Raw genomic sequence first — 21,670 nt, forward strand, 5'->3', positions numbered from 1 at the left:
GCCGTTTTGTATGCCTCAACCGCTTCTTCAGGCGTTCGGTACCGTTGACCACGAAGTCGTTGCTTAATTTTTGGAAAAGTGAAGAAGTCATTGGGGCTTAAGTCTGGACTGTACGGCGGGTGTTCCAGATTTTCGACGTTTTGCTCTTTTAAAAACTCAATTGTCTGCCTAGCTGTGTGCGAGCTCGCATTATCGTGGTGCAGTACTATACGACGTCAGGGGTTGTTTTTTCGGAACTCGCTGATAACTTCTGGTAAACAAACATTGGTATACCAGTCAGCATTGACCGTTTTACGATCCTCTAGCACGGTGGTGGCAACGTGGCCACTTTTCGCTACAAACGTGGCGACCATTTTTTTCGAAGTGCTCCGTGAGCGTATTACTTTGGTCGGTTTTGGCTCATCTTGGAATACCCAAACAGTCGACTGCTGTTTAGAATCCGGATCGTAGGCATATATCCAAGACTCGTCACCACTGATAATGTCGTAAACGTGTTTAGAGTTTCCTCGGTTGTATTTTCGTAGAGTTTTGCGACACCATCTAACGCGAGCCGTTTTTTGGTCTTCACTAAGTAAATGTGGTATCCAGCGTGAGATCAATTTTTTTACGCCTAAGTGGTCATGCAAAATATTTTGAACACTGGTCCCTGAAATACCCAATGAAGCTTCTATCTCACGGTATGTCGCATGGCGATCTTCGACGATCAGTTGCCGTACAGTATCAATGTTTTCCTGAGTCACGGCTGTTTTTGGTCGACCTTCACGATGCCTATCACTAAAACTAGAGCAACCACGTTGAAATTCTAAATACCAACGTTCCACAGTGCGGAGGCATGGTGCTTCATTATTAAAAACAGTAGTCAACTCTTCAAAGCACTGAAGACGCGTTAAACCTCTTTTGAAGTTGTAAAAAATGATCGCACGTAAATTTTCCTTCGTAATTTCCATTTTCACAACTGACTTGTCAACTTTGAACCGACGCTGTTCTGAAACGATTCGGCCGATCTAGAGTCATTCTTTTGTTTTCGAGTTCTAAATTCAAATATTTTACGATGATACTAGTTTTTTTTTTATAAAATCGCGGGAGGTTTGCAAACGACAGAACTTAAAAGGCAGCCCTCGTACGCCTTCCAAAGCCGGGCGCCGAAGGCGCCCTCATACTAAAAGAGTCGGGCGTAGCCCGACGTACGAGGCTCGCTGTACGCGTTCCCAAGCCAGGCGCCGAAGGTGACTTCAAATATTATTGTAAGTAACGAAATCCTGACCCCAAAATTAATTAAATAAAAAATAAGTTCAAAAACTAAAACCCGACTACTGCAAATCGCGCTCTTAAAAAGTATGAAACAAGATAGAATTCTTATCTGAAATTCTTATCAGAGATTCAGAGGATAGCCGTGGTCGTATGCCACTTTACCTTAAAGTTTATAATCGTGGCATACGTCCACGGCGATCCTTTGAATATCTCTGTAAATATATAAAAACAAAAATGATAACTCTTATAATTTTCCTATATGATAATTTCAGATAAGAATTCTATCTTGTTTCATACTTTTTAGAGCGCGATTTGCAGTAATCGGGTTTTAGTTTTTGAACTTATTTTTTTTCTCCACACCAGCTCGGAAAGGCTTACTTTGCACTTCAAAAACCGATAGCAAAGTTGCACTTTGCTATCAGTAATTCACATGTGAGGCAAAGTAATCAAATGCAAATTTTGAGTTGTTTTCTTATGTTTGCTGGTAGAATTGACTTTTAAATGATGATTTTGGATGATAAATATTTAATAACATTCATTTGAATTTGATTTGGTTTGATTTTGTTTGATATTTTACATTTAATATTTGCTTCGGGTTGGTGTGGTGAAAAATGTTGTGTTTCACTCGGGGGCAAATTTTGTTTAACCCTCGTGCTTTGAAACCCTCGCAACGCTGAAGATTCCATTTTTCGAACCAATTTCAATTTTGGAATCTTTTGCTTGCTCGGGTATCGATATTAGCACGAGCGGTTATACAACCACTTTCCCCCCTTGTAAAACAAAATATAACTATTCTTGATATTATGACTGTCAAAACCCGAGGTGAAAAGAATTGTCCTTGAGGAGTCTACGACTACAATTCAATCCACAGATGTTATGTAGATGTGTAAAACTAAAAATAAATTTATGCTTAGAATTAGATAGCTAATGTAGATGGCGCTACACGGACTCGTAGATTATAGAGTGACTCTGATTGTCAATAAGATGTTTGGCAATTCAGTTAAAAGTTACGACAAAACATATGGCACAATATAGCGCCTTATAGTTCAGCTGGTTAACTCTATAGTCCTATAATCTTAAACCTCTTCTGAAGTCAATAACTCTTTTTTAAATTTAACGTCGAATGGGATTTGTAGAAAAATACAGTTATTGTTTCTTAATATTGTTGTTTATTGACATCCTTTTCGGGTTTTGACAGTTATGTTTAGTTAAGTTTATGATCACTATTTAGGCCAATCAAATTAGATTTTTCCCAGGAGTTAAATCCCAGCAAGCTGGAAATTGTCTCAATACCTTCATTGGTTCTAAATTAGCGTAATCCAATTAATCCAAATCCAAATTTTTGCTCTTTTTCAATTTTTTGCTTGTAGTTCAAAAACGGTACGTCCGACGGAAAATTTGCTCTAATCACGATAAAAATTGACATCTGAGGATCTGAAAGATAGGTACCTTACGAGTTCGTAGTCAAAGATTGTAAAAAATGGCCGCCACTTTGATTTTTTTTTATATAATCGTGTTAAAATCCGAATTTCTTTTTCACCAGTGTCTGATCCACAACAACCTTCCTGGTATAAGTCAGACCGTAAAAAGTCTGCAGCGATTTTGATAGCCCACGCAGTGCAAGTGTCATTTTAAACGTCAAACTTCTATAAAATTATTACGTATACATAACACTTACACTGCGTGGGCTATCAAATCCGCTGCAGACTTTGTTTGGTGTGACTGTAGTGACATTGTAATTGATGGTAGCCTTCTACATGGTATCATCAATCCAAAGTAAAATGTATCTCCCATCAAGGCCTCCAAAATTTATCCACATCTCCTGGGATGGAGCAAACTCGGATTATAATTAAACGAATTTAGGACCTCATGAAGGTATTAAAATGATTTCTAGCTTGCTGGGAATTAATTCCTCAAAACGCTTTTTTGGATCTAGTTTGGATTTAGATCCAGGCCTATATTCTCGGAGTAAATCCTATAGGTTTTAGAATATCTCAATAAAAACTTACCTGATATTAATTTTCCACTTTACTGAAATAACCAACTGTATTCACGGGCGACAAGAAACTGAGTACTTAGATCTTTTTTCTCGCAATTTCAACTTCATCTTTGACCCACAGTTTTGTAGTGATGTCATACATATTCATAATTTCATACGCAATTTTGGCGCAAATACTTAATAAACAAAAAACTGTGTGTTTGTAGAAGATATAGGCATAAACAAAATCTCCCCTGTGGCCTTTACCCTCTGACGCCACGGGGTTAGATGCTACGGTGGAACATACTTACGAACACAAACATAGAGTGTTTTGGCAAGATCCGATCCGATATCGGAAAGAAGTAAATTATAAGCGCTCCAACACTGGTGAAAATTTGTTGCAAATTGTTGTATTAAATGGGAACCATTTATAACTTTTGTTACAATTTGTGATCATCAACTTCCTCGCGTTGTCCCGGCATTTTGCCACGGCTTATGTAAGCGCTTACAACTAATCCCAGGAATTGACGTACACACTAGTTTTTACGAAAATGACTGCCATCTGACCTTCCAATCCAGAGGGTAAACTAGGCCTTATTGGGATAAGTCCGGTTTCCTCACGATGTCTTCCTTTACCGAAAAGCGACTGGTAAATATCAAATGATATTTCGTACATAAGTTCCGAAAAACTCATCGGTTATACGAGCCGGGGTTTGAACCCACGACCTCCGGATTGCAAGTCGCGCGCTCTTACCTTTAGGCCACCAGCGTTTGCTACAATTTGTGATAAAGTTATAAAACAATTTTATACCTACGTAACAATTTAGGTATATATGGTAGTACAGTCACCAGCAATAATATGTTACACAATGAAGGCCGCAAAAATATGCGACGCGCTCTTATTGTACTGCGAATAAGATCATGTCAGATATTTCTGCGCCCTTCGCTGTGTAACATTAAATTGCTGATGACTGTACAACAAGTAATGAATTATTACCGGGAGCATTTAAAACATCCAACAAGTTGTAACAAATGTTATGAAAGTTTTAGTAAATGTTTTCGTGTTTTAAAAAATTATATAACATGCACTTTATGTTCTTTATAACACCAATATGGGAGCACCATAAAAATAAATAGTGTATTAAACAAAATATACATTCTATAACTGTTCATATTTAAACCTGAAAACCATTCCATGCTATTGTAAGTATAATAGTTTTCCTTAATAAATACTTATTAACAGTTTACTACTTATTACTTACTATTCAGTCGTGATTTTTTTTCACATTAGGTACAGTCACCTGCAATAATATGTTACTCTTCGACGGCCGCAAAAATATATGACACGCTCTTATAGCTCTACAAATAAGATCGTGTCAGATATTTTTGCGGCCTTCGTTGTGTAACATATTATTGCAGGTGACTGTACTTAACAATAACACTCAGTTTATTAGGTAGCTAAATTTTTAATTTTTTTGCAAGAACCAACTGTATTGGCGCAGGGCTCGGAACCGGTATTGAAATACCTGTTAATATCGTTCCCAAACCGTTATATTATTTCGTTCATTAAAAAACCGGTTAATTGATGGAACGCGAACTAAAAAATTACGTTCTCTCTCCTAACCGGTAAGATGGAACGCTATAATACAGGTTACTCTTGGCTTTCGGAGATCCTCGGTTAAACTCGTTGTCATACGTGAAAGTGATAGCAATACTTACTCGTTCTATCTCGCTTCGATATTTTCAATTTAACCGGTTAATTTCGTTCCACAAAAATGGAAGGCGAACGAATGTGGCATAAATCAGTACCTCAATAGAACACTTCTTTAACCGGTAACCGCAAACGGAAACGAAACCATTTTCGTTCCCGGGTGAATGAACGAAACCGGTAAGAAAAATAAAACGGTTTCCGAGCCCCGTATTGGCGCCCAACGGTGAACTGTGGGAAAAAAGGGTTTTTCTCGTATAGGTATTGTTAGCAGTACTGTCAACTGTAAAAATATGGGTGTACAAATCATCTCAAAAATATGTCCCATAACTCTTATGTCAGTGAATTAAGAACTATGGGACATATTTTTAAGTAAGTTGTCTACACCCATATTTTTACAGTTGACTGTACCAAGGTCGCGTGCCTTGACCCTCGATTTTGTAAAGATGTCACTTTAAGTTTAAAAACTGACATGGGTGTATTTTTAATATGGTTAACAAGTGTAGTGTTAAAAAAAACTTTAAAAATAGGTAATTACCTACACAGTAATTTAGTCAAGAAAATAAGAATTTCATTTAATTTATTTGCACAAAAGTTATGCGCAATGTGAGTAATTTGTCGTGTGGTGGTAAAACAAGAGTTCCGAGCGCGGTGAGGGTTCAAGGTCCGAATACTTATTTAGAGCTGGAATTAATGAATAGTACAGTAATTAAAAGGTATGATTTTATATATGTTTGTGTCGTATGTTTTTCTGTAGGTAGTGATAAATATTATTATGATAAAGCAATTTAATTAATTTAATTAATTAATTTAATTTAGTTTTAAGTGTATAGAGGCGGGTTGTCAAAGTAAATTATGTGGCCACTGTAGGTACATTTACTGCCCATATAACCATTCCAGTCGCAGAATCACAAAGTGGTAACTAAATGTCAGATGTGTCGTAACAGAGTCCACACAATGTGTCTAGAATTGTTTCGAAACAAAGTGTCGTCGCCGTGTCTACACTTTTCCGTAACAAGGTGTCGACACATTTGTGTGCACTTTGCGTGCGGTTTGCGACTAAATCTGACAGCAAATTTGTGACAGCAAATGTCAATATAAAATACCTCTTGAAAACCAAGGTTTGTCAAACTACTATTAGTGTCTCGTGTGCTCGTAATTCTAGTAAGTCATCATGGGCAATGCAAATGATAATAATCGACCGAAACCATATAAACACCCAACACCCTTCAACCTTTTACGGAAAAGTTTTTAAAGAAATTCAATAAGCTACTTAGGTCAGGCAACGAATGCTCCAAAAGTTGTAGAGGGAAATGCTCGGAACACAATTTTTGACTCCGTAACTCGGTTTGACAAGTTAGGAGGTGAACATATCAAAAGTCCCCGGCCGTAGCCCTTGAGCGGGGGGGAGAGAGGGGGCTTTGAAGGTCCCATTTTCCCGTTTTTCGATTATATCTCGGAAACTATGCATCTCAGCGACATGGCCACTTATACAAAATGAAAGTTAATTTAATTTGTTACAAGTTTATTCTATCAATTTTTTCGATATGTTGAATAGTTTTTGAGATATCCGCTCTTGAAAGTTTATTTAGGGCTCTCAATTTTATCTTGATATATCTATATCAGTGAAGGTGCTAGGCCGTGTTTGGTATCGTTTTCGTATAAATCTGGGGTGCTGAATCCATTTAAGATATCACATTGACACCATTCCACAAAGGGTTCCGTACCACAATTTTAGGGTTCCGTACCTCAAAAGGAAAAAACGGAACCCTCATAGGATCACTCGTGCGTCTGTATGTATGTCCGTCTGAATACACAAAATAGTTCTTTACGTATAGATGACAGGAAAACCTATTAGAAATGTGCAGTCAAACGCGAGTTGGACTTAATGTACGGAACCCTTAATACGCGAGTCCGACTCGCACTTGGCCGGTTTTTTTGAAACTCTTCTTGACGCTTAACCGCTGAACCGATTTCGTTGAAATTTGGTATAGAAATAGTTTGCGTCCCGGAACAGGACATAGGATAGATCTTATAACCAAAATCATCTTTTGAAGGTGTGAAAAGTGGCGTGGAAATTTGTACGGGAAATCAATAACCGCTGAACCGATTTATATGAAATTTGGGATGGTCTACATCTTTGATTTAGTTAAAAATGATGAAAAAACATGACTTCAAACCTAAACTTAAACAGTATTAACTTCAGGAAGTCAATTCTGAATTCCCCCCTACACCTCATTTCACACCTTTAAAGGATGATTTTTGAGATAACTTATTATATCCTGTCTCGGGACTCAAAATATATGTGTACCAAATTTAAATTAAAACTGTTCAGCAGTTTAAGCGTGAAGAGGAGTTTAAAAGAAAGTATTTTAATAAGTTTATATGTTTTTACTTCGGAATGGTGTCAATGTGATACCTTAACTAAATTTGGTACTGCGAATTTACACGAAAACGATACCAAACATGGCCTCGTAGCTTTACTGTTGTAGAAGTCAAAATAAAATTGAGAGCCCTTCTTTTCAAATTTTCAAATTCTTATTACTTGGCCAAACTTGTGTAGAAGGAAAAGGTAAAATAAAAGTCTTCGGCAGGAATATAAGACACAAATATATTTTTTTTTGCGTTACTATTTCATTCATCAAATATAAACATACCTTGATTATACTATTCTAGTGAGATCCTCATAGATAAACAAAAACATTTACTTAAAAAATTACAAGGTCGAAATGTCACGGAACTTGTGAGAGTAATATGTGAAAAATAAAAACTTTTATGACAAAAAAAATCTGGACACAATTTAAGAATCACCCAATTGCGTCGAGGAATCATCTGTATTTTTGCTTGTTTCATTACCTCCTCGCTTCTTTTTTGTCCTTTGTATTCTGTAGCAATTTGTTAGATCTGAAAATAAAGATAACTTGCGTCGTCACGGATGTCGATTTATAGGTTTTAGGGAGTGCAGAATTCGAAAACGATGATCATTTTATAATCCAAGATGGCGGCTACGTATTTTTTTATAAAAGTGGAATCCAAAATAGTCATCATTTTCGAAATCTGCGCCCCCTAAAACCTATAAAACGATATCCATGACGACTTTTATGACATAGTGCATGGCCGCCATCTTGGAATCCAAAATGGTCATCATTTTCGAAATCTGCGCCCCCTAAAACCTATAAAACGACACCCATGACGACTTTTATGGCATAGTGCATGGCCGCCATTTTGGATTCCAAAATGGTCATCATTTTCAAAATTGGGGCCCCCTAAAACGTATAAAACGACATCCATGACGACTTTTATGACACAGTGCATGGCCGCCATTTCGGATTCCAAAATGGTCATTATTTTCGAAATCGGCACTCCCTAAAACCTATATATCGACACCCATCTCGACTTTTATGACAAAGTGTTTTGCTACCATCTGCATGCAAGACATTTCTATTATTTTTACGTACAAAAATGGCCCCCTGTCAACTTTCAATCGAGATTTAATCGATAATTTATTCGATTAATATTCAGATTAATTCAATTTCAATCTATGTTAGGTCGACTAAACTAATCGCGATTAAAATTTGAGAATTAACTTTTTTTATTCCATTAATTAGTCGAATAAACAGTTAATCGATTAATGCCCATCTCTGACCACGGCATTTTTACACTTTGAGAATATCTGAAAACAAATCAACACAAGGAGCCATTTTGCAAATCCAGTAACATACCAGTAACTTTGTTATTACTTTTGACAGCGCGTGTCATGTGTCAACACAGAGTCGACACAAAGTCGAAACATTGCAACTACTTTGTGACTGCAATATTTCTCAGCCTTAAACCATATTTATACATCATAATTAACAAGTTTCGTAGTATGTAAAGCGTTATTTCTGTTATTTAAGTATAGTATACGCATCGAAGTACTAAAAATGCTTCAAATAATATAGTTATGAACACAGGCACTGAGAAGTAAACAATTTCATTTCCGGCTAAACTAAAACAATGTGGTGGCGCGTTGATTATATTACACTTAGTTTATCAAATCACTCGAGCAGTTTAATTCCCCATAATAATTTAAGTGATATTGTAATATAAATGCAAACAATATATAATTACGTCTTGTAATCCGTTTTAGAGATGGCGTATTAATGTCACTTATTTTTATTTAAGTATTTTTCCATCTGACAGTTTCCATTTTTTTTTTTTTAGAAATTTAATTCAGGCAACAAGGCCCATATTACAAATACCTTACAGACTAACATACATATGTATTTTATTAACTTAAAACTAAACACTATTTAGTCGACAAAACGGCGTGGCTCCGTTGCATCGGCTGCTCTTGTGTCGGATTCGGCAGTTTGCCCCGGAACCTCCGAAACACGACACCTTTCGGCCAGAAGTCGACGCACTCGATGGTTCCCTGCAGCGGTCGCGGCACGCGCACCACAAAAGAGTTGAACAGACAGTTGAAGATTTGACAGGAACAAAATGAACGAATGAACGAATGATTTTGGCATAAAGTAGTCGCAAACCCGAAACAATGTGTGCACACGGCGACCACACTTTATGTCACTTTGTGTCATGTGTCGACCCTTCCCCATTTCTGGTAACTGTGTCGACACGGCGACGACTCTGCGACTGGAATTGTGACCGAAACAGACGGTGTCGACACAAGATGTGTCAACACCGCGTCGTAACGGCGACTGGAAATGGTTGTATGGGTGCCATCTTTCGAGAGAAGATAAAATTGTTAGAACGCCATTTGACTTTGATCCTTATGCTTTCACTGATATGTGTTAACTTATTAAATATTAATAATAACGCAATCAAATGGTCAAAGTCAAATGGCGTTCTAACAGTTTTAATCTTCTGTCGAAAGATGGCAGTAAATGTACTATAGCTACATAATTTACCATGACAGTAACTGCCTATTTCAAATTCTCTTTGCTACTTCGTAATATTGTGTCGAAATAAAAAAACAGAGTGTAGAAAAAATATGATAGTTTATTGTTAATCAGGATAGCCCGGAATTTTCACGGCAAAACAAAAGACTATCGCAATCTTGCTAGAGTTAGAAACATTTTTTTATCGATGTCGATAGTTGGGTAATAGAAGAATAAGTTTTTGGCGAAAATTTCATTTTTGGTACAAGCTTTTATCGATGACTGTACTTTTCTTACGACAGACAACTAATACTCATCGAGACAATTCTAAAAACCCCTAACACAATTAGGTTGCGTTGTTTCATCACAGAGTTCCTATGGCCACCTCCTGTCTCCATCATCAGATCAGCTCGATGGTACCATAATATTGCATTGTCATCCGATTTAATACATGCATGCAAAATTTCAGCTCAATCGGAAACCGGGAAGTGGATCAAATTTAACTTGCAAGATTTGATTACAGACCGACAGACAGACAACGGTCAGGTGAAACTAAATAAAAGCTTGTAAAAAGAAGGTCAACCAAATAAAAACAATATTTCAACAAAATAAAATTGTGAGGTTTGTATAAAATTATATAGAAACAGATAGAGATACAGTCATAATGTAATAGTATACATAAATGGCTTTATAGTGATAAATTAAACTGTTTACTCCCAGAGAAGGTTGAGAAATTAATGATTATTAACTTCTAATACTCCTATCAATATCACAAACCAAATTTATAATGTCATTTACTGCTATGTGTACTCATGTAGATTTCGAAGAAGAAATTGTATCTGATTCTATATAATTTTTAAAAACCTCACGTAAATTTGTTTATATATATTTTTTTAATTAATTTAGCTACCAAGTAAACAGTGTTATTGTTAAGTACCTAATGTGAAAAAAAATCACGACTGAATAATATAAAGTAATAAGTAGTACACTGTACCTGTTACTGTGGTTCTCGGAGGAGCCTCACCCCTAGGGAACGCGTCCCCAGGTGGCGGATAGGGGGTGCTGTAGGATGTTCTGTACACCTGCAGGGTTGGAGGGAAATTAAATACCTCCCGCGGACCAACAGGCCCCTTGCCTATGGTTACAGGTGAAGCCGACGCTTCTCCTTCCGCCACTGAGCTTCTCCTGGGCCAGTGGGATCCATAAAGGATTCCCCCTGGGTCATCAAAAAAAATAAGGTACAGGCAGCAGCGGCGGAGAAGGCAGGCTTCGGTACGGCAATGCTGGCGGAAGACGCGACGGATCTGGAATACCGTAATAGGACGCAAGTAGAGTCCAACTTGAAAAGCGGCAGTTATTGCAACAAATTCAGCTCCCCACGTATCGACCTGTTCGTTCCTGAGGATCAAGCTGGAGGCGTCGAGTGAGGGACGTGGATGCTGGGCAAGTCTGCGTTCCTTAAACTGTGTCCCAGGCGATACAGCGCTTGTGAAGAGGTCACTTCACCCGTGCCATGCACGGAAAACAACATGATGATGATACAATGTATATTTTGTTTAATATGTACACTTATGTATTTTTATGGTGCTCCCATATTAGTGGTATAAACAATATAAAGTGTTATATAATGTTTTAAAACACGAAAACATTCACTGAAACTTTTATAACATTTGTTACAACTTGTTGGATGTTTTAAATGCTCTCGGTAATAATGCATTACTTCTTGTACAGTCGCCCACACTGTTAACTGTACATCAGTAGACCTTATGACTTTTGTAATAAGGTCCACTGATGTATAGCCAGGAGTGTTGATGTGTGTACTATCAAATATAAATTGTAACGTATGTATAACAGTTGTTTTATAGCTTTATCACAAATTGTAGCAAACGCTGGTGGCCTAAAGGTAAGAGCGCGCAACTTGCAATCCGGAGGCCGTGGATTCAAACCCCGGCTCGTACCAGTGAGTTTTTCGGAACTTATGTACGAAATATCATTTGATATTTACTATTTACCAGTCGCTTTTCGGTAAAGGAAAACATCGTGAGGAAACCGGACTAATCCCAATAAGGCCTAGTTTGCCGTCTGGATTGGAAGGTCAGATGGCAGTCGTTTTCGTAAAAACTAGTGTCTACGTCAATTCCTGGGATTAGTTGTCAAGCGGACCCCACGCTCACATGAGCCGTGGCAAAAGGCCGGGACAACGCGAGGAAGATAATGATCCCAAATTGTAACAAAAGTTATATTTATGGTTAACATGTTATACCTACAACAATTTGCAACAAGTTTTCGCCAGTGTTGGTGCGCTTATAATTTACTTCTTTCCGATATCGGATCGGACTTTGTCAAAAGCCTCTACGTTTGTGTCGTAAGTATGTTTCACCGTAGCATCTAACCCCGTGACGTCAGAGGGTGAAGGCCAAAGGGGAGATTTTGTTTATGCCTATATCTTCTACAAACACACAGTTTTTTGCTTATTAACTATTAGGTATTTGCACCAAAATTGCATATAAAATTGTGAATATCACTAAAAAAACTGTGGGTCAAAGATGAAATTGAAACCCCACACGAGAAAAAAGATCTACTCAGTTTCTTGTCGCCCGTGAATGCAGTTGGTTCTTTCAGTAAAGTGGAAAATTAATATCAGGTAAGTTTTTATTGAGATATTAGGGATTATCAGGCAAAGCTCTGCGTAGGTGGCACCTTTGTGGCACATACAGTAAACAAACCTAATTGACACATCACACGTCACGTCAATCACATGGCCTACCGCGAAACAAGAAAATAGAAATTTTGTTATCTAATCTCTCTATCACTCTTGCATATTCGAGCGATAAAGAGGCAGAATATAACTAAATTTCGATTTTCGCGTTTATCGGTAGGCCCTTGTTAACAAACCGCCTTGATGCATCAATCTCATATTTTATTGTCTGTGAAAACTTGTCAAAAACAATTGTGTCAACAAACACAGGCTAATACTTATATAAATTTTGAAAAAAAAAACGCCCGCAAATGAAAAATGGATGGGGGGAGGTTTGTTTTTTTTTACTGCAGCAAAATGTGTACCAAATGAAAGCTAGTGAAAAGACTACTAGAAAAATATATGTCACCAGTCGAGTTTTTTTTTGTTTGATTTAATAGTTGCAGTTTAATGTAACAGAAAATTATACTTTTTTTCAACTTTTCAACTTTTTCTTATTTATTATTTATTTGTTGATATTTTATTTTTTAACCGACTTCCATTTCATAGAAGGAGGAGGTTCTGTATTCGGTTGTGGCTATGTTTTTTTTTTTATTCATTTGGAGATCCAACAGCTATGACAATAATATAGAAATTGTAATAGATACAAGAAGCCAATTATAGGAACTCACAGTCACAGAACACACTTTTACGTAATTGGGTCAAACAGATCACTGTGTTATGTCTTTCCTGTAGACATACTAGTGTGTTATCGCGAACAGTACATTTTTCTCTCCTGTGGGCAATAGTTAACAGCTTGTGGGCATGTAAGCAATGATTTTATCATAGTTCTCTAAATAAAAGGAGGACCTTTTCATGTGGATAAGGGTTAAATAAGAAAATTAACCTTTATAGCCCTTAACTCTTGTGTATGTCTACAGGAAAGACATAACACAGTGATCTGTTTGACCCAATTATCTTAGCAGTAGGTAATAAATAATAGCAATAGTCTAATAGTAAATATAAATGTATAAACAGATGAGTATATATATAGTTGATACTGGTCTAAGGGCAATGTCATATTTCTATCATCCGTGTTAAACTATAAAAATTGTTGCCATAAATGTTGCATTGTATATGTTTAGTTCTATATGTAAGCGATCAGACCTTCGGTATAATTTTTTTTAACTTGTGTATACTCCCCAACCAACCTTTGCTGCACTGCTAGAACTCCTCCTCCTCAGTCGTTCACTCTTGACAGAGTGCAGGTCGTGGTTGTATGATGAGACGTATCTATCGTGGATAACGCAGCCCTCGCAATGCGCCTCCACTTGCCACGGTCTTCAGCGTTACGGGAACATTGGACTATGGTGGTTTGTGTCGCAGATTTGATCAGGTCTGTCCAGCGCGTAGGTGACCGACCTCGTGACCGCTTGCCTTCCACTCGTCCCTGGACAACGAGACGTTCCATGGAGTTTTGGTTTCGTGTAACGTGCCCGAAGTATTTGAGGATTCGTATTTGAACAGTCGACGATAATCTCTCCTTCACTTTGAGTAGCCACCACCACCACTGCTAGAACTAGCGGTGGTTTAATCCCTGATCCCTATAAGACAGGTTTACCTAGTTTAGGGCTCAGGACACTATTCCTAGGCTGTCTAACACTTTTAAAAATGTAATAACCCTCTACTATGTAATAAGCTGCATTTTTTGATACCTAAATAAATCATTTTTCATTTTCATTTTTCATTTTCATTTTTCATTTTTCATTTTCATTTTCATTTTTCATTTTCATTTTTCATTTTCATTTTTCATTTTCATTTTTCATTTTCATTTTTCATTTTCATTTTTCATTTTCATTTTTCATTTTCATTTTTCATTTTCATTTTTCATTTTCACACATTTTGTAAAGAGTGGTGGGAGTGTGCATCGGATAGGACCAAATGGCGGGTAAGAGGGGAGACCTTTGCCCAGCAGTGGGACACTCCTATAGGCTAATAAAAAAAAAAAAAAAAAAAAAACATTTTTCATTTTCACAGGTAGTGACATAATACTAAACTAACAGGTACTACTTGTACTAAGGTTACGCACTATCGCAACCACATATGTGAACAAAGCCAGTACAAATTATATCTACTTAGTAAGTATATAAGGTGCTACTTTATTAGTTGCAGATATTTATACAGCTGATAGTACTCGGTTCCTGGAGTATATTTAAGTATGAGACATTATAGCTTTTACGGTGTTTTTTTGGAGAAAACAGGAAACAAATTTTCTACATAAAACACCCTGTTAATGTGATTATTAAATGTAAACTTATTGAACAGATTCTAGTACCTCTTTTACCTCACCTAACTGTCTAGCCACTTCATCCTATAACCTTTTGCAGTTTTCCCGCCGAAACATAATGAAATTTAATTTTTTGTTCGGTAAATTAAAACGAAAAAAAAATCTCAATTTCTATTTAAAGTTAATTGTTTTAAAGTAAAGTATCATCTGTTAAAATATCTGCAACTAATAAAGTTGCACCTTATATATCTAGTTAATTACCGTAAACGGGGTGAGTAGGTTTCAGGCTACTGCTACAAAAATAATGTATTCCAATTTTAAATGGAGCTATAGTAAAACGCATAATAAAAAAAATCAATCCAATAATCTTCCAAAATCACCTTTGTATGAAAACCACTCTCACCCCAAATACGAGGCACTACGGGGTGAGGTGGGTTTTCCTCTTTATCGTCAAAGTTATGAAATGGAACTACCCAAAATAAAACTAGTGGCTCTGTGAGCTGTAGACCTCGCGAGCATATCTTATTGGGCACGATGAAAATATAGTAAATAAAAAAAAAAAATACGAAAAGTGTAAAAAAAATACAAAAAGTTATATCCCAGCATATAATTACTGGGGATCGAACCCAGACCTTCTGTGCAAACAAAAAAAGCGAACGTTTGCAAAATACGCCATGATGGTTCGTTTACAAAACAAAAACAAATTTATCGAATGAATGAATTCGGTTACAAAATTTCACGAGAATCAAAGCAAAATTCCCGAGTCAAAACGTAGACCTTCGCTACGCTTCGGTCAAAAAACTAAAATACAAACGTCCGGAACACTTATTATATACACCATTCAGTTTTCATATGTAAAAATAAAATGTTATCGAGGTTTGAATTTCAGTTTCGACCCTACTCACCCCATTTTACGGTATTTTTTAACAATATCTAAAGGATATCCACAGTCACTTGGTATGAATTTTGGACTAATCCATCCAGCCATTTTCAATTTATATCAGTTCGAAGTCAACTGTGGAGTGTGAAATTTTTGAACGTTTTCTAATAATTTGTTAGACCAAGTATTGAAAATGTTACAGTATGTATATGTAATATATTTGTGATCTACTCACAACGCCCTTTCATTTGGTACTTCACATGGTATGTTTAAACGAAAATAAAAAAATGTTTGTACTGCCGACTTTATGACGTCACAGCAACTACCCCCACCACTTTAGCGCTTGTCATCTCATATATTTTTGGGGTCAGGGCATTACACTGAATGCATCGATACCATATTCACCCATATCCGACGCGACATGAGCGAAAATCGATTTCTAGAAGACTTTTCTTTCGTTGGCCGGTCTACTATAAGTCATAGTCGTAAGTACCAACAAAAATGATCTCAGTTGGTCCTTAAATAAATGATAATTGAATTACCTTTCGACATTAAATATGAAATAGTTTTTGAATACAGAAGAGATTTAAAAATACTGTCGGACTATACACCAAGAAATGTAATCGGTGATCAGTACGGCTACCACCAGTGTCCAATGTCAAAACATTGACAGATTAACTCGCGTCTACGTAAATTACTTTCTATACATCTCGCTTGCACTAATATGCGAGTACGAGCGAGATGCATAGAAAGTAAGTTACTTAAACGTGAGTGAATATGTCAATGTTAAAACTGGTGGTAGTGCTTCTGGAACCGATTTTTCTAATTCAGCCATCGATGGCGATCACATTTAACTATGGGACCAACCTCGAAATCACAAAAAAAAATTGGCCTGTTTCATACATTTGGGCTGGTCCGATGTTGATATTTTCTATGAGAGAGTTTATTTTTTTTCGCGATTTCGCGGTTGGTTTCATAGTTAAATGTGATCGCCATCGCTGACTGAATTAGAAAAATTGGTTCCTGATCACCGATTAAAAATCATCGTGTATAGAGTTAACCAGCTGAGCTAGATGGCGCTATATTGTGCCATATGTTTTGTCGTAACCGTTAACTGAATTGCCAAACATCAAGTATTGACAATTAGAGTCACTGTATAATCTAAGAGTCCGTGTAGCGCCATCTACATTAGCTGTAAAATTCTAAGCATATTTTTTTTTAGTTTTACACATCTAAATAACATCTTTGGATCGAATTGTAGTCGTAGACTCCTCAAGGACAATTATTTTCACCTCGGGTTTGTTTTAGAATAGAATAGAATAGTTTTTTATTCGTAAACACACAGACAATTTGCATAGGTACATAGAAAAAACATAGTGAAAAATAAAGTGTCACGAAATGGCCCCATCTCAGCATGTTGCTGGTGACTTCCAGCGCTGATCTTCCGATGAGACCATGAAGTGAGAAATAATCACGCAAGGTAACAGACAAAAAAAAACATAAAATAAGCCGATATAGTATTTTATACAATCGTGATATAATAGAGAGCTTTTCAGTCGAGTACCGTGTTTAGACAACGAAGCTTGCTGAGTTGTCTAAGTAAGGTACGAGATTGAAAAGCTTGATTATATCACTATTGTATACAAGACTTTTTCTACGCATCAACAAAAATAATACTTTAAACTAGTAGAATCATACAAACAAACCAAACCAAAAGCTAAAATACGCGAGTAGCCGCGATACCTTCATACTGGTACGCGCCCCGGCGGGCTGGTCAACGACACCTTCTCGTAACTCATGAGGCCCTGGTACTTGCTCCGCGCTAAATTCAATTTTTAGACAGTTGTTTTCTCGATTTCGGCCACCGTAGCCTATGGAGACTAACAAGCAACGCTAAGTGGTTTTCGTAGTCTATGGATGTTGCTATATTAAGGGTGTCACATGTGCGGTTCTGACTTATGAAGCAATTGTTTCAACTATACAACCTACATTAAATAATTATTTTGAGCTATGGTTTTGTTTCGTCCTCTTGATCGCGGCGAGCTGTGATTGGTCAATTTCATTATAGTTGACTAAACTGTATCGAAATGACTCGTATTCATTTGTGAATACGAGTACATTATAAATGGGTCAATTTCACCAAACGAGCATTTTTGTCTAATTCCCATGGAATTTTGAAATACCAACATTACCCAAAAAAAATTATGCTGATAATTTGATAAAAAATATAATAAACTTTAATTTTCTTATTGGGTAAAAATATTCATAAAACTATAAAAGTTATTTCAATTTAAAATTTTGGTCAGGGCACGGGAATTAGTGTGTCCATGGGAATTAGATTTTACTAGCACGGAAATTAGAACATGGCCCAGGAATTGTTTTCTTAACTTATTTTGGTAGTTAAAACTATTATTTATGTATATTTTAATCTACAATAATATACTGCAACCATACTGAAGCGGCATCGAACATATTTACCTTCTTTAATTTTAGTTTCGGACGACAAATCTACGAAAGTATGATACACTAAAAACTACGTATTTGACTAATCGTTTCCTTTATTTTAATGGCAACTAATCTCTCTTTCTTAGTAAAATGTACATATTTCAAAACAATACTTTGAGTAGTTGCGTAAACTTGTCCGCCTTACATACAAAACTATTCATTAAAAAGTGTCATTATGTATCTGCATGTAGATAGGTACAAGGTGTATGATCTGGTATATGACCGTATAGGAAATGATACTAAGAAATAAATAGGGGCACAGTGAGAAGAAGTTATTGTGTAAGTTAATCTGAAGAAATCGAATATGCTGCCTTCATAAATTCATAACACAAAAAATTGTTTGACCACATATGAGGTAAGGTGGGGTAAACTATCTCCATGCCAAATATCATCAAGATGATATTGGTTCAGCGGTTTAAGCGTGACAAGATAACAGACAGACAGACAGAGATACTTTCGCATTTATAATATAGTAAGAATAGGATATATTTAATTATTCTTGTATTAGAAAAGCTAATTTATAACAACTATGAGGAACTATGAGGGTTTTCTGGGGTGAAAAATCGATCTAGCTAGGTGTTATCTCTGGGAAAACGCGCATTTTTAGTTTTTAGGTAGGTATATGTTTTCCGAGCAAAGCTCGGTCTCCCAGATGTTCAAACTTTATATGGCATACGCTGTCAGCTGTCTAATTTACAAAAAAGAACATTGCAAATTTGATTCATTTTGTTTTATGTAACCTTAGGTACAGGTATTATAATATGTAATAATTCCAAAAATAGTTTTATGTTTATATAATATTTTAATTTTATAATATGATCAATGAATAAGGTAAGGTGGGACAAGACTAACAGTACGAGGATTCCATACGTATTAAAATTGCCCGGGTTATTCGGGTCCACCCTGTGTGTACTATAGTACTTATACTTACTAAAAACCGTTCACAGATTTTTGTGCATTCTTTAAGATTTTCTTAAATGTAAAATACAAAGATATACGTCATATTGTTATTACATATAATATATATTCAATGCCAATATACATATATATATAATAATAATATGACGTAAACATTGCCAATTAACTTACAGTGCCCCCAATAAAAGATTTGTTGACAATATATTCAATACTTCCTAATTCCCGTGCCACTTAATCAGCTGTTTTAGGTAAATATTCCATGGGAATTAGGGCACGGAAATTAGAATTCGTAATAAAAAAATTCGCCAAAAATTTAAATCGTGTTTGACCAAACTGTTATGTTATCGCTAACATAAAGATACATAAAGGGCTCCTAAATATGACAATTGTTATTGAAAAGCTATGTGGGAAATAAAATTTATAAGGGGCATCGAAATTAGAAAAAAATTGTCGCCCACCCGGATTCCGAAATAATTACGCGATTTGCTCGAACACGCCGCGGCTTGACGTACATCCGCTTGCTTTGAGAGACAGCCGAATACTGCCAGTACAGGTGAGGCGGGACACGAGGCGGTTCAAATACAGACGTCGGCTGTCAGAGCCCTTTGAGTTTTGCCGACGAAATTGTACTCGCGCGCTCGGACAAAATTTAAACATCGATCACGAGCTATTTACCACAATGAAGTTAATAGTGTATATGCTCAGTGATAGTAAATATCATCTAGTTTAAGTATTTGATACTAAATTAGTGATACTAATGTACAATTTTTCGTAGGATTTTTCATTATGCTCAAAAGTAGATTCCGGACAGGGCACGGGAGTAGTAATTTGAGCCTTTATGTATTTTTAAGTGTACTCTAAAAACCAATTAATCAGTGAATTCATATGGAACTCGGTGTGAAAGTGTGACTTCTTTATGTCAAAAAAAAATGGTAAGTATTATCTGATGCTAACCCCCGATTTTCATCACGGACAGAAAAAAATTCGTGTTCAGAAATTGACCCAAATAAATTATGAATTCATTATAGTTGAGTTGGGAGCCCATACATTAAAAATACCCAATTGCAGTTTGGTATAAGAAATCTTAATTCAAGAATTACAGTCGACGAGTAGAAAATAGTAGATTGTACAACAAGGGCATAAAGTGACCCATTTTTACCCGAGGCAATTTTTTGGTCTGAGCGAAGCGAAGATCAAAATAGTAGACGAGGGTAAAAATGGACATTTATGCCCTTGTTGTACACTCTGCTTTTCACTTCGATTGCGAGGAAAATATACAAAAAATCAAATATTTTAGGTTATTTTAACGTATTTATTCAAGACTAAAGAAAATTGTTCTTGGGCCGGTCGGAGGCGCGGGGCACGCCGATCGGGAGAGCGCCGTCGGGGGCGCGCCGGCAGGGCTGGCAGTTTGTATGGCAGAATTTGGACTTTATTGCTGAGTCAATAAGGGTCGTAATAGATGATTTTACTTTATGCTCTAGAGCATAAAATGCGATTTTATGTCGTCTACGCACGACATAAAGGTGAACTTTTGAGCATGAGAAGTGAAAAATAAATTACACACAGTTTACATGCGCTACTATTACAAAAAAGAGATACAACATGACGACATAAGTAAATACATGACACTAAGCACTGACTTAATATGACACTAAGTTAAACAGTTTTGACTGTTAGAAATGTCAAGAAAAATATGTGTAAGTATTGTTTATTTAATTGTTTCTAGATGTCATATATGACCTCTTGGCTTTACATGTACGTACCTGCAATAATATATTACACAACGAAGGCCGCAAAAATATCTGACACGATCTTATTGGTCTCTACCAATAAGATGGCTCTCCATAAGAACCTGTTGCACGTGACTGTACCTAACTCCCAGTAACAAAGGTAAAAAGGTAAAGGTTATCTATGGGCCAATATAGTTGCCTGAAAATAAATATTTTCATTTCATTAATTTCAGTTCATATAAAAACGACTTAAGTAGCACCTCATTCATTAATTCATTGCAATAAGGTGAAAATGTGACTTATGAACTCGACTGTACTAAGAATGCAGTAATGATACTTTAATGATCATTTTAATATGTAAGTATGTAAATAGTGGGCGGGTCGCTCTTACTCTCAAACAGAATATTAACACGTAAGGTAGGTGGTAGTAGGTAGGTAAAATTATTGATTTTACTTCATTTACAACTTTTGACGTGAAACATGCAAATTAAGTGAACCTTTTGATTGGTTAACGGACCTGCGAATCTTTTCAACCCTTCCTTTGTATTTACACACCTCAGGGAGGTGCACAGCGACATATTCCGTAAGAATGGTCTATCCTAACGCCACCGGAGTTCTAAAACAGGGTACAGGGACCGTGCGCATTGGAGGGTGTGCCATCTCGTGGCCTGAATCGGAAACATATGTGCACATGTACCTACATTGCCAAAGCAAATGCTACCATCTACCGTTCTCGTCGGTATGTTAACTTGTGCATATTAGGGGGATCCCTTTGTTTCCCATAAACTTATTGTTTCGAATTTCGATAGTCAGAAATTGATATCCATATAATTTATGGACATAAACATCAAAAGTC

Source organism: Cydia splendana, chromosome 27, assembly GCF_910591565.1.
Source record: "Cydia splendana chromosome 27, ilCydSple1.2, whole genome shotgun sequence".
Lineage (NCBI taxonomy): Eukaryota > Metazoa > Arthropoda > Insecta > Lepidoptera > Tortricidae > Cydia > Cydia splendana.